General features: G+C 34.3%; 1 long non-coding RNA gene across 5 annotated transcripts in view; it reads right to left on the bottom strand.

The window, feature by feature from the left end:
- LOC119507180 overlaps positions 1-16028 on the bottom strand; it is a 66901-nt gene that overhangs the window by 17369 nt on the left and 33504 nt on the right. The window contains exon 2 of one of the 5 annotated variants that reach the window (XR_005211158.1): positions 13055-13186. The exons of the other annotated variants lie outside the window; for them this stretch is intronic. This is a non-coding gene — a long non-coding RNA (uncharacterized LOC119507180). The remainder of the gene's footprint in view (positions 1-13054; positions 13187-16028) is intronic. 5 annotated transcript variants of the gene reach the window in all.

The raw sequence follows: 16028 nt of genomic DNA, 5'->3' as shown, positions 1-16028 counted from the left end.
GAAATATAACAATGTCAGGAATGAAAAATAGGATATCACTATACAGACTACAGATATAAAGTATTAAAAATGTTATTATAAGCAACTTTATTCCAACAAAGTTTGCAATTTTAATTAAATGTTCACATTCCTGAAAGCAAAATAACACCAGGAACAGAAAAGGGAATAGATAATATTCATATTCCATATTTATTAAATAAAGCAAATTCATAATTTAAAAACTCCCCAGAATCACACCCCCTTTATCTAGTGTATGGATGAGTAGAAAAATGGGGATAAAAACTAAAGGACAAATGGGGTGGGTGGGGGGATGATTTGGGTGTTCTTTTTTCACTTTTATTTTTTATTCTTGTTCTGGTTCTTTCTGATGTAAGGAAAATGTTCAGAGATAGATTGTGGTGATGAATGCAGAACTATGTTATCATACTGTGGACAGTGGATTGTATACCATGGATGATTGTATGGTGTGTGAATGTATTTCAATAAAACTGAAATTAATAAAAAAAAATGAAAAATGGGGTAGGATGGGGGAATGATTTGGGTGTTCTTTTTTACTTTTTTTTTATTATTTCTGATGTAAGGAAAATGTTCAAAAATAGATTGGGGTGATGAATGCACAACTATATGATGGTACTGTGAACAGTTGATCATACACCATGGATGATTGTATGGTATGTGAATATGTCTCAATAAAAACAAATTTAATTAAAAAAAAAAATGCTCCCCAGAACTAAACTATGAGCCCTGATGAAATCATTAGTGAGTTCTTCCAAATATTTGATTAAATACCAAACTTGCATAAACTTCTAGTTTATGCATATGTGTGCGTATCTACATCTATAGCTGTATATCTATATGTATATACCTAAACACTCACACATATATGTACACACTATGTGTGTGTGTGTGTATATGTATATGTAGGTATGCATATATGCATGTGTGTATTTAGAGAGAAAGGGTCAGAGAGAAACAGAGAGAGCCAGTATCTGTCTACATTTTAACATGCCTATTCTCTCCCAATTTATCAATGCAATCACAGTCAAATCTCAGAAGGGTTTGTGTGTGTGTGTGTGTGTGTGTAAATTGACAACTTTAAAACAAATACGTAAATCATGAAGGCCTCTAGGTAGCTAAAGCAAGGTTTGAGCATTAATGATGACATAAGCAAGATTTATTAGATGCTATATATATATATTTTTTAATGTTTGTCTTCTCATTTCTGGTTTATTTCACTCAGCATACTGTCCCTAATGTCCATTCACCTAGTTGCATACCTTACAACTTTATTTCTTCTTGTAGCAGCTCAATATTCCATTGTATGTATACACCACAGTTCTCCATATTAGAAGCCATATTAATTAAAACAGTGGGGTAGTGTGGCAAGAATAGGCAAACTGACCTTGAAAAAGATGTACATACATAAATTCATCTAATTTACTACAATGGTGCTACAGTTACAGGATGGGGAAAGATTGTCTTCGTAATAAATAATGCTGCAACAATTAACTACCCATTTCTAACACCTAGACCCCAACATATGATGTTATCCCCAGGCTTGTTCCTTTTTCTAACTGTAAACACTCCCTAGGTCAGTGTTTCATATTGTAGGTTACAGTCAACTAGGGAACAATGAAATCAAGTCAGTAGTTTACAAATAGCATCTAAAAAATAGAAAGAACATAATAAAAGAACTATCTAAATTCAGCTGTATCACTGGTAATAATTATTATTTTTGAAAATTTTGTCTAATTTATTTGAATGCACACATATGTAGATGAATATATATACATATTTCTCAAAAATATGTGTATATGAAAGAGGAAATTTACACAAATACTTATAGTGCATAAGGGCCTACACCAAAAAATATATTTTTTAGGAATCACAGTCAACATTTTTTTAAATTAAAAGCAGAAGTGATCTCACCTACTGTTGAAACTTTGACCTTATTCTAAAACTTCCCAAATGTGTATCTCCAACTCTAATCTTTTATGAAAGCTCTGAACTTGTATATCCTGGCTACTGGGTGGGCATTTCAATATCTTTTCCCCCGAGCAATCTCTTCCTCTTGTAAATTCTATTTCAATTGACAAGTGCCCCACAATCCACCCAGTCTCTAAAGATAAAATTCTGGAAGTTACATGAGACTGCTTTCTTCATCTTGATATCAAAAGGACTGAGTCTTGCCAGTTTAGTAAATACTTCACAAATCTCTTCCCACTTCTGTATTATTACAACAAGAGACCTTAGTTCCTGCTTTTTATTTTTGTTTGGTTACAGCAATAGCTTCTTGATCTCCTTATGTCTACTTTTATCCCCTTCACACTCTCCCCATCAAGAACTTTCAAAGCTAATAATTTAAAATATAAGTTAGCTATTAACTTCATACACATACTTACTTATAATGAAGTCCCTTCATTACATTTTTTAATAAACTTTGAATTTCTTTTGAAATCAATTATCCTTTTAGATAGAGTCATTTCTCCATCACCTCTCACTACTTTCTGATGGAAATTGATGTTCTAGAAACACCAAAGCAATTATAATTTCCTAAACAGACCTTGCTGTATCTTACCTTCATGCCTATGATCCTGTCACCCCATTTATCCAGAATAGCCTTACAGGACATAGGTATCATCCAGTACATCTACTGATTCTGTTACATTCAGTTCAGTCATCACTTCTCCAGGGTGATATCTGAAGATTTCTCTACCACCCCTTTCACATACCAACACCAACATCCACTGCTTTTAAGAGTTTGTATAAGGTACCTCTTGTTAGTATTTTCATCAAGCTCCATGTGTATTTTTATTATAATTCTTGCATATTATTTTATAATGTTCATGTAGCTCTTTCCCAGAGCATACTAGCAGTTTCTCAAAAATAAGACTTTTATGCTCTTGTTTTTCTATCTCCAGAATCTAGCTCAATGGTTGCGCATGAAGGTTGTGCAATAAATATTTGTTGCAGGTATTATTTGAAAAAAGTGAACAGATCTATGCCTTTCCAAAATGTGCTTTTCTCTAGGTCTAGGTTTACTATAGTGTGTGTTTGATACTTTGGGAGCAAGTTATTTTTATATTTTGATTAATTTTAAATAAACAAGACTTTGCTGCTCAATGAGTAACATTGCTTGTTTGCTTTATGTTCCTATTTCTGTACATTTCCTTCATGTTTCCAATCAATCTGTTCCATTTGCTTTTAGGCATGAATGAACACTACAATTATGTGTACTTTCTCTTCTCTCAATTTGAAATGTCCTTATACATCTTCATAGAAATATTTTATAATTATATTGTAATTTGGGCCTTTGAGTTCTAATGATAACAAACATATTAATCAACCTTGACAAAATTTATTACCAATGTAAGATTAGATCTTTATGTAAGGATGGAACACTTTGTACTTACCTTTTTTAAAGATTCAGCTTGATGGTTACACAAATGTCATATTTATCCACTCAAGATTGTGAACCATTGAGTAGCAAAATAATCTTTAATTATTCTATTAAGTGCATCTTTGTTGTATTGATTTGATTACTTTTTTTTCACTACAGTGTATATGGAACAGGCAACTTTTTGTCCAGCAACCAGTAAAACTGTCTCTATAACGTCATTTATTTAGATGATGTGTGAAAATTTCAATTACTCTAAATGCATGACCTGTGCACAGTTAGAGAACTGAAGCTAGAAATTTACTCCTACTTCTTTTTCTTAAAATTGTAGCTGAAATTATGTAGGCCCCTGGACTCACAGAACAAAAATAGTTAAGAATAATAATCAGAATCTGCTAAGAGAAAAATTTCCATGAGAGCTGGAGTACCTAAACTGGAGTATAAGCACCCTTATATATATTAAGTCTTCTATACAGAGATGGGAGAGTACTGCATTTATATGTATATACACGATTTTGCTTTTTCCAAGCTATTGTTTGCAATCATGCAGACATGGGTTGAATTTGTTTAACTTAGGGTCTCCTTCTCTCCAGGCTACTGTGTCCACCCAGGCTCTATTATGGTTGAAAGGTTAAAATAGTATTAATTTCTATTTTGAGGAGTTTTAATTAGCCTTTAGAATAAGAGGTAGAAGTCAAATCTTTCAGCAGTAGCAAAAACGTGCCCTGCTCAGTACCTTACACAGATGTTATCACTCATTTTCTGAAGTATGAACACATATATAGGATGAGAATCACTCTGCATTATTGAAAATTGCTTAGAAATTAGCACTATATCCACTCATTTATCTATTTCCACATACATTATCCTAGATTAAAACATCTTCATATTTAGACTAATCTAACTTTTTCCCTCTTTTCTGGAAAATCCCAACCCTGTTCACTGATTTTTAAATCACACTCATCCTTAAAATTTGAGCTCAAGTTACACCTCCTTAATGATGCCTCTGACTGAAGTTTACCCTCCATTTCTTTGGTATTAGTGCATAGTAGAACATGGTTTAGCAATTTATTGTCCTCTAACTTTAATATATGCAAACTCTGCCTCAACCCCCATCCCCCGTTAGACGGAAGGTTCTTTCAGATTACCAATAAGACCTTATTTTCCTGTTTAATTTCCCTCCCTCCTCATTCATATTTAATGAAGCAGATGTGTATACACAAATGTATAATTCAATGTTGGAGGAGAGAAAAGGCAGAAAAATAGAGACAAATAATATAACTATCATCACCCTAAAGAGTATTAGCTCTGCACCCAAATGCCTCAATTATTATTTCAGCTCTGCCATGTGTTGGCTGCATTTCCTAGACCAAATTACCTAGCTTGCGTCTTAACTTCTTCATCCATAAAGTGAGGATAATTTGTAACCACTTCATACTTTATTTTGGGGGTTATGGAGTGTGAAGAATAAATGAATGCAAAAATCTGAAATAATGAGAATATTACATATTCAAATATTCAGTAAATGTTAACTGCTATATGTGTAAATATATGTATATACATACACAATAGTTAATAATATATAGAAACTTCATATCCTATATTGTGATCAGCATAATATTGTGTCATTCTTAGGCATTCTTTCAAGACTAGTTGAGGTATTTTGGAGATCTAGTCAGAGAATACACCAAATCATACCTGAGGAAATAAACCAGTCTTCTAGAAGAAGGAGTTATAGTATTTAGTATGGACTGGTAATAGTTCTCAAGGACAGAGATAAGGATGGTTTCAGAAAAAAAAAGCATGTGTCCTTTGGATCACCCACTGACTCAGCCTTTGGGTGCAGATGCCTGAGTCCTAAAGAGAAAGGAATGTGTCACCAACATGTATGTCTGAGATGTTGAGGAAAAGGCAAAGTGTCCTGTACCTGCCCTAAGACATTATAATGGGGATTATTACTGGCAAATAATGACATAGACACAATCACTTAAGATACAGCCAGACTGAGGAACAGCAAGTGAGGATACGGGTTTTCGTGGCAGTAGTCAAAGGGCAGTCATTTTGCAGTGTTTTAGGGACATTTCTGTTTTTACAGTGATTTCCTGGCATACTTTGTGAGTACTGGCAACATTCTGCCATAAGCAGCAGTAGTTATTAATGGCAGAACACAAATGGAGAAGGGGAAAACAATAGACAATAAAGAGCAATTCATTAGATATTCTATGACTTGCCCCCAAATTTTTAATGGCAGAACAAGGAAAAAAAAAACAAAAAACTCAGGCTTGCTTTCTTCCCATTTCTATTTTTACTGTGCTTGGCTTCCATGTTTGCCTAGATTTTTAACTCTCACTGATCATCAAAATCACTTGGAAGATATTTTTAAAATCTAGAGTCATGGGTCCTTGAAAATTTGGTTCAGTATTCTGAGGGAAGATGCCGGAAATTACTACTCTTGTAAATCTTCTGTCATCTCTGGAAGTCACTGAACTAGACTAGAAAGAATTCCTATTTAAACTTCTGTTATTCATTCAGCTTTGGAGTCAGCCACCCTAGGTGAGCATCCTGGTTCATTCATGTACTTAGCTGTATGGTCTTGGACAACTTAGCAGAATCTCATATTCTTCTTCTTTGAAAACATGGACTAAAACCTACTTTGCAGCAATGTTGTGAAGATAACAGATAATGTAAGATGTCATGCCATAGGTACTCAACAAATGGCATCTATTGTTATACCAATAACTATGTTATAAATATTAATTTAAAAGCTGTTTAAAATCACTTGATATGTAAGTCATCATATATGGCACATAAAATAATAACTTATTCTCTTGTAACATTTTAAAATATAATTAGTGCGCCAGTTTGGATGCAATATGTCCCCCAAAATGCGATGTTCTTTAATGCAGTATTGTGGGGGCAGACATATCAGTGTTGATTGGGTTGGAATACTTTGATTGAGTGTTTCCATGGAGATGTGATGCAATCAACTGTGAGTAAAATGTTTGATTGAATTATTTCCATGGAGATATGGACCCTGTCCATTCAGGGTGGGTCTTGATTAAATCACTGGAGTCCTGTAAAACAGTTCACAGGAAAAAGGAGCTCAGAGCAGCTGAGAGTGACATTTTGGAGACGGCCTCTGAAAGCAGAATTTTGCTGACACTTTGGAGATGCCAACCCATTGTTTTCTCCAGAGAAGCTAAGAGAGGACAAAACACCCCAAGAGCAACATTTTGAAGAATGCACAGGATGTGAGACAGGAGCTGGAACACAACCAAGATCCGCAGATGCCAGCCACATGCCTTCCCAGCTAACGGAGGTTTTCTGGACGCTATTGGCCTTCTTTCAGTGAAGGTATACTCATGTCGATGCCTTAATTTGGACATTTTCATGGCCTTCAGACTGTAAATTTGTAACCAAATAAACCCCTTTATAAAGGCCAATCCATTTCTGGTATTTTGCATTATGGCAGCATTAGCAAACTAGAACAGATTTTGGTACCAGTGAAGTGGGGTGCTGCTGAGTTTGCAAATGACAAACATGTTGAAACGGCTTTTTAAATGAATAAGAGAAAGATTCTGGAAGAATTGTGAGGAACTTGAAAGAAAAAGCCTAAATTGCTTTGAAGAGACTGTGGAAATATGGACCTAAAGATACTTCTGATGAGAACTTGAGCAGAAATGATGACTGTTTCATTCCCAACTAGAAGAAAGGCTATCCTTGTTTTAAAGTAGCAGAGAGTTTCACAAAATTGTGCCCTGGTGCTGAATGAAAGGCAGAATTTGAAAGTGATGAGCTGGGATACTTAGCTGAGGAATCTCCAGGCCACATGTGGAGGATGTAGTCTGGCTTCTCCTTGCAGCTTATAGTAAAATGTGAAAGGACAGAGATAAGCTGAGAAATGAACTCTTGGGTACAAAGAAACCAGAAACAGATAGTTTAGAAAATTCTGGGCTTCCAGAAAGTGAGACCCCAAAGGTTACAGCCCCACATGAGGATTTTACAAACATTTTAGTACAAGCCAGGATTGGAGATGGAGTTATCCAGAAAGGATTTGTGGAAAGTCCTATTGTCTGGTGGTTTTGACCCCTATAAACTGCATGCCAAGCCTACAAAATTTTTGTGAGATCTGTATAGACAGAACCACTGCTGGTCTGGACTGGAGGGGACAGAGAAGGGACAAATTAAAGGAATAATTTCTTCAAAGACAAAACCATGGAAATTTAGGTATGGAGTCAAGAGGTCTTGGGCAGGGAGAGCAGAGCAGCCCATGCATGTGGAAGGGGTGAGTTTGCCTCAGAAGCAGAGGGTGGGCCTTCCACCTAGATTCTCAGGAAGAATGCTGCCACCTCAGGCCCCAGAAAGGGTGGAGCACATTCCCCAGGGATTGGGAAGAGCCTGGTTGCCACCTTACTGTTCTGAAGGGGTTGAGCATGTGCCCTGTGGATGGAAGAGAGCCCAGGTGCTGCCCTGATGTTTGACGAGTGTAGGGCTGAGAAGGTGGTCTCCTCAATGTGTGGATATGTTGGAGGACTCACCCCAGCTTTTGGAGAGAAAAGGGCTGCTGCAAAGGCCCTTAGGAAGGGTTAGACTCTTGCCCTCTGAAGCCCCAAGGATGCAATGTTATTCTGTGAATGACTCTCAGACTGTCAAGTCTACTGAAGTTTGCCCTGCAGGTTTTAGGAACTGTTTTGTTTCTGTGGACCTTGTTTTCTTTTCAGTTTCTCCTTACAGCAGTGGGAATGTTTATCTTATGACTGTTCCTCCTTTGTATATGGACAGCAGATAACTTGTTTTAAGTTTCACAGATCCACAGCTAGAGGGGAATTTTGCTTTAGGACAAGACCACACATGTGACTGATTTTGATGGGATCTTGTACTTACCTATTGTTACTGAAATGATATAAGTTCTTGTGATATTGTGATGGGAGGAATGTATTTTGTATATTGAAAGATCAAGTCATTTTGGGGTCCAGGCAGTGGAATGTGCCAGTTTGGATGCATTATGTACCCCCAAACTCCATGCTCTTTAATGCAATCTTGTGGGGGCAGATGTATTGGTGTTGATTGGGTTGGAATCTTTTGATTGAGTGTTTCCATGGAGATGCAATGCAATCAACTGTGAGTGAAATGTTTGATTGAATTATTTCCATGGAGATATGGACCCCGCACATTCAGGGTAGGTCTTGCTTAAATCACTGGGGTCTTGTAAAAGAGTTCACAGAAAGAAGGAGCTGAGAGCAGTTGAGAGTGACATTTTGGAGAGCAGCTAAGAGAGACATTTTGGAGATGGCCTCTGAAAGCAGAATTTTGCTGACATTTTGGAGATACTAGCCCATTGTTTGCTCCAGAGATGCGAAGAGAGGACAAAACACCCAAAGAGCAACATTTTGAGGAATGCACAGGACCTGAGAGAGGAGCTGAAACAAAACCCGGGATCAGCAGATGCCAGCCATGTACCTTCTCAGCTAACAGAGGTTTTCTGGATGCTATTGGCCTTCCTTCGGTGAAGGTATACTCATGTTGGTGACTTAATGGACCTTTTCATGGCCTTCAGACTGTAAATTTGTAACCAGATAAACCCCCTTTATGCTGTATTTTGTATGACAGCAGCATTAGCAAACCAAAACAGTTAGATAGGTATATATTATTTCAACCTACAAGAAATTATGACAAAAAACAATGCCCAAATTAATGAGATTTTGCTGAACTGATATGCTTTCCATGCTATGTGATTCATAAAAATTAATTAAATAACTAAATAAAATACTTTCACAGGTAAATTACTTAGTGAATTTAACTAAATACTAAGGAAGTGTTGATATCTGCTTTTTTAATTCAAAGAACAGCCTATCTAGTGATTTTTACAATTTCCTGATTATTTTTGTTTGATTTGTTTCTTTTGTTTTGTTTTTTGTGTACTTAGACAATTAAATCCAAATAGATTTCCAGTATAGATAAGTTAAATCTATGAACTGGCCAATTGATTTTCCATTCTCAATAGCAAATTTTGAATGAGTAATAAAATCTAAGTGACTCAGAGTCCCAGTTTACAAAATTCTATAAATTTATTACAAAATATATTTTATTATTTCTATGTTGTATGATTATTCCAAATTATATGATTTGCCACTTACCTTTTAAAATATTCTAATATGAATAGATTGTGTAGTTATGAAATTGAGTTTGATTATGAAAAAGTGAATATGTAATATGAGATTTAATCCAGTTCTATATCTTCCAGTAACCCAAAATAAGGAGAAAGTACTAGATAGTTGTGATATTGGAATTCTCTATTCTTCTCTGAAGAAATTTACAGAAAACTAGGCAATGCCTCAATTACTTTTACTATCTTGCAAGCTAGCCAGCTAGATATAATCTATGTGTGTTTTACAAAACAAAAATTTTATTTTTAATATTCTCTAGTAATGATATAAATAGATTAACTGTATCTCTATTGTATTCTATTTATACCACTCATAAAGAATGATACAAAATGGCACTTTGGTTTGTTTTGTAAAACATGAACATACATTCAGGCTTACATACGTATGTATGTAAGCATATATTTTTTAATATAGTAACCATTAAATATCAAAAAAATGACATGTACATCTTAATCTTGTTTTTGAAGATATAAATACAAATATTTTTCTTTAAAATTAAGGGTTTACATAAATGTTTAAAATATATTTATTATGGAGGTTTTTATATTCTTAACAATTCTTCATGGCCATAATTCACAATGTTCATGGCCAAGATTAAAAATGTAATCATGATATTGTGAATCAACAGATACTATCCTAATGTTGAATCATACTCAAAAATTCATTTAATTACAAAGACTCCAAAAATATAATTAATAATTTATTTGAGAGACATTGTTAAATTTCTAATGTATCAAATATCAAAACAACACATAATGGAATTGCTACAGTTACACTGAATCAGTTTGACATTCAAATTATGAAAAGGTGGAAATGTGTGTCTGATCATGAATGGTGACACAGGAGCAAAGAAAAGAAGTAAAACAAACATAATACTTGTCTTCAAGGTGACTTCAATAGAATGGAAAAATCAGTACCTAATTTAATAGAAGGTAGAAAAAATTATTATCATACTACATGCCAGTTATAAGGGGTTAGAGTTATTCATTTGGATAAGCAACTAGAAGAAGCCTTCATACAGAGATGGCATTTGAGTTCAACCTTAGAAAATAATAGGTTGTGAATAAATAGGAAAAGGAGGAAAAGAAAGAGTATTAGAAAAGAACCAAATCAGAGAAAATACATATGCCCTTGTTTTTAGAGAATGGAAATTTAGTATCTGATTGAAGCATAACACAGGTTTGGGGATAAAATGGGAAATAATGGAAAGGTGGAGTTGCCATAGCATATTCCAGAGGGCCTTGTATGTAAATTTAAGGAGTTTGGTCTTTAATACTCACAACGCAGTTGTGAAGAGAGTGATGATTTAATCTAAATTTTAATTTTAGGATAACAAGTAGTCATAATATGAAGAAAAATAAAGTTGATGTTGAGTGAACAACTAAACCACAACTAAGAAGGGATTACAAAATCCTGATAGGGACAATGGAATATGGTGGAAGAAAGGGAATAAAGAAATATTCCAAATTATTTTTTAAGTAGAGGTTAAAGAAAACAGAGAGGACTGAGATTACTAACTTGAGTTATTGGAGGATATGACAAAAAATAAAATATTATTTTAAGAAAATCAAAATCAATTTAAGAATTCTATGAAATAGTATGCTTTCCTCACAAATCCACTAACAATTACTGTTTAAAGAATTTAATTTTATGTGAGAAATTTCTTTAGATTATCCAAACCTGTATGAAATTTAACAATTAGCAATCTAAGCATGGTGATTTCATTTGAAGGAAAGAGAGACATACAGAGATATGTTTACATAACACATAAAATACCACCCTCAATGTCAAATCCTTTAAATAGAATTGTGACATTTTCCCACCTCAAAATTATTAACTTGCAGGTGTAATATGAGAAGGCATGATTCAGGTTAATATGTTTAAAAACTTTCTTATCTTTTTGTTTGTTCAATGGTCATATTTTCAGGCAAATTCCCTCATGGAAAATGAGGAGTTATGTGTGATATTCATTGTGGATTCCTATAAACGTTTCAAAGGTAGAAAAATGTTCATTACATATTAAATGCAAACAAGTAAAATGGACCTTGGATAGTGGTGAATGAGAATAAAAGCAATTCATAGAAAAAAAACACAATCAATTTTAATCTTCAATCCTTCTGTATTAAAAATTTAACCAGCCATCTTAATTTTAGCTAAGGTCCCTCTCTTTCAGTGTGTCCTCAGACACAGATGCCATCAAAATATCAAATGGCAAAACACTTGCAACTGTTTGAAGAAGCTGAGAACAAAGCTGCTTATTCAAAACTAATTTATAAAGTGGATAATCCACTCAAGGATGATAAGGAAGCAAAGTCAATGAATTTTTTACAAATTCTTAACATAATGGCAATTTCAGAATATGAAATGTTTCAAAAATACTAAAACAATACTGTGTGATGGTAGTACGATACTATAAGTGTAATTAACAAAGCTGAGTGTGAGTATGGTTGAAAACACTAAGGCTAGTGTCCTGTATGACACCAGAAGGCAAGCTAGAGGATAAAAACTGGGACTGTGTAACAGCGAAAACTAGAGTGGACAATGATGGTAGTTAATTGCATAAGTATAAGAAAGTTTTCACATGAACGAGAACAATAGATGTACTACTACAAGGTGTTAAGAAAGGGAAAAGTACATGGAAAAAATACAATTAATGCAAACTAAGTTCTGTAGTTAACAGTAATATTTTAATATTCTTCCATCAGTTGTAACAAAGGTACCAGACAACTGTGGAGTGTCAACAATAGTGGGGTATATGGGAATGTTTAATATTTTACTTGATTTTTCTGTAATCTTACAACTTCTCTAATCAAAAAGATAATAATTTTTTTAAAATATGCTAAGTGAAAGAAGTCAGACACAAAGCACTGCATATTTTATGATACCGTTTATGTAAAACATAAATATAAATAAATCTGTAGATACAGAATTAGATTAGTGATTATGTAGGGCTAGGGAAGGATAAAGGGATTGAGAGGTGACTGCAAAAGGGCATGAGATTTTTCTTTCTGGAGTAATCAAAATGTCCTAAAATTGTTTGTGGTGATGAACACACAACTCTGATTATACCAAGAGCCACTGATTGTGCATTTTGGATGGATTGTATGGTATATGAATATATCTCAATAAAACTGCTTTAAAAAATCTTCAGGTACAGAAATATTCACATGGGGATTCATCTTGAAAAGTGTAGCATTTTTATAATAGCTATGACTTGCCAAGAGCCTGCCATGTGCCCAGCGATGCACCAGGCCCTTAATATATCATTGCTTTAATCCTCACAATTTTCTAATAGAGGTTAATATTAAGAATTCTGTATTCTAAATAGAAAGCTGAGGCCCAGCAAGCATCATTAGTTAATTAAAGGATACACAGCTGGGACATGGAGAAGTCAGGAGTCTAATCTGGAAATGTCTGCTTCAGCTCTTTCAGACTTGTGCTACCTTATTCCTCAAGATACAATTCAGTATAGCATATTGCATGTACTTACAGTAGATTTCATCTTTAAATCCAGGAGTTTTCCTCTGACAGGTGCAATATCTGTTGATTATGTACAACTTCTCCTTTTATTTTGATTCTCCGCTAATTATTCAGCAAGTCCAGTAACATCACCTTTACATGGCTACAATTAAATTTGGAATCAGTGCCACAAGATTCAAGTTAATTGTCAGAGAAACATCTTTCTCTGTTATCTCTCTATTTAATCCTAATAAAGAATCAAAATGAATACAATTCCTACAACATTAACTCTAATTTGGGCCTCCAAGAATTTTTCATTTCAAGATCTTCGTAATTGTGTCCTCTCAGCCACAGTGATACATTTTTAAGAGATGAATACAAACTCGGTTACCAGTATACTTAGACAGTTATATTTTAGTGTGGCGTGCCCGGTATCTGTTCTTGCCTGTCATCAGTATTGATTGGCAGGGTTTAAAGACAGTTAACATGAACTAGAGCTCTGAGAATGGACTGTGTGTGCTAAAGACATGGTTTCTTATAACTTCTTTGCAGAGACTTTTAAGCACCTACTTTACTCTTATCTGGCTCTTTGATTTATCTATGATGCATTCCTCCATTTATATGAAATTTAGAGATTGATCTATCTATTAAATTTCAGAAGGAAGTAAAAGCAGTTCATCATTTTTCTTCTGCTCAAAAGTGTTAGATCTACTTTAAGATCATTTTCCATTTCTCTTGGCCCCTTTTAAGTTGTTTTTAGGCAAGAACAATGAATTGCCTGACAGAAAAAGGTTTCACCTGCACTTCCAAACTTCCACTGCATGATAAAAGGATTTTATGCAGTTTTTATGCAGCCCTTTATGCCTGCTGGCAGGCAACCCAGACAGGCAAGGGCTAGACATCACTCTTATTTCACAGATGACACAAAACCATAACTGAACCAGGGAAAGAGAGTTAAGGCTGAGAACTCCAACTCACTTAATTAAGAAGGGACATGGCTTACATTTGTCTTTTCATCTTTGATCAAAATTTCAGGGTCTCTATAAACCAACTTTCCAAAAGGAGAATTGGTCCAGAAGATGACTCCGACAAGTAAGAGACGTGTTGGAAAACTGAGACTCATACTGTATAAACTGAGCTTGGCTGAACCCTGGAGTCTTTATGCTATGTGAGAGAAGGCAGATGCAAAACATCCTATATTGTAGGATTCAAATTGTACAGGATAGGCAAATCCATAATGACTGAAAGGAGATCAGTGGCTGCCAGGAACTACAGAGAGGGCAGAATGGGGAATGAATGCTAAGGAGTACTGGTGTCTTTTTGGATCGATGAAAATTTTCTTGAATTAGATAATGGTGATGGTTGGAGAACTTTGGGAATATACTAAAACTGACTGAATTGTACACTCTAAAAGGCTGAATTCTGTGATATACAAATTATATTTCAGTTTTAAAATGAGCTCACAGTCATTTTGACAACATTAGGGGCTAACAAATCCGGGTGAGAGGGAATAGATATTTAACTGATGCCAGGAAGTCTGTTTAATAAAAGAGCAAATGCAGAAAGATTATTATTTCCAGGCACTCGAAATACCCTTATACTAACTGTAAAGTAAAATCTTTCAGTTAGTAAGCAAGTCATGAAGTCCTAGAGTTTTCAAATGTTTCCTTTTATAGTAACCAGGAGACCCTTTGAAACGTAGATGTCCCTAAACCCTGTCCTAAAGTGGTGCAGAAATAACCTTCACAGGACACCCATAAAAAATAGTCATAGTAGAGACTAAAAAATAGGAAAACAAACTAGAGCAGTGTCAAAATGCTAATATATTATTTATTTTAATTTTACTTTCTAATATGAAAACATATTTCATTGACTTAATATTATTTCTGAGGTGGAAAATTCTGTGACAAACAAAGCATACCTTTCTTTCTTTCCTTTTCTTTTGTTTCCTTTTGGGAAAAAAAAGGTACTCTCAGAAGCTTTGTTATGATGAAATGACACATTAAAATTGCTTTGTAGAAAACAAAATCATTAAGTTTATATGTTAGTTTTATAGCTATTTAGACATACTGTGGTTAAGTACAATGATTATTCAAAAGCAATTGCATTTATGGATTGCTCAAAACTTGATTTTTTTCCTCTAACACATTCAAATGCAGCTGAAAACACAGTGAAATTTTGGCAATGTAAAGAATCTGGCCAAAAATGTATATCATTCATACAAATTCTTTTAGCATACATTACTCAGTTGAAAAGAAAAATTCAAAGCATCTTATTTTCTGCACCTGCATTCTACACAAGTTGGACTGCACATGAAAATAAATGTTTTACATTTTGATTTTCAGTTACTTACTGTTATTGCTAAACTATTCCTTTAATAAATTAAAGTGGCAATGTGATTCTGTACCACGTAGTTAACATTTTAAAACTAATAGAAAACAAACTGAAGAGAAAAGCTTTAAAGAGGAATAGGAATATTTTAAAACTTGAAAATTTGAAAATAGTTACATGTACCTGTTTCTAGGCCCATATTAGACACCATGTTTTTTTCTACACAATATTAAGTAAGTCCTGATATATGCAACAACGTGGATGAACCTTGAAGACATGTTGAATGAAATAAGACAGACAAAAGGAAAAATAGTGTATGATCTCACTGATTTAAAGCAATTAGAATAAGCAAATTCATAGAGTCAGAATCTAGAATGTAGGCTACCAGGGGATAGGGTGGTGATAGGGAATGGGAAATTGAGGCTTAAAATGTGTAGGGTTTGTAGGTGGAATGATGGAAATATTTGGTAATGGATGGCGGTGATGGTAGCACAGCATATCTTAATACTGATTAAAAGGGGCAATGACAGATTGTATATATGGTAACAGAATAGAATACATATCTTAATATGATTAAAAGGGGCAATGACAGATCGTATATATGGTAACAGAATAAAAATTTTAAAAAGCAAAATCCATGGAACTATACTACACAGTGAAACTTAAGCTAAACC

Source organism: Choloepus didactylus, chromosome 12 (assembly GCF_015220235.1).
Source record: "Choloepus didactylus isolate mChoDid1 chromosome 12, mChoDid1.pri, whole genome shotgun sequence".
Classification (NCBI taxonomy): domain Eukaryota; kingdom Metazoa; phylum Chordata; class Mammalia; order Pilosa; family Megalonychidae; genus Choloepus; species Choloepus didactylus.
Note: the sequence above shows the minus strand (reverse complement) of the source record. Positions and strands in the feature narration are given on the sequence as shown.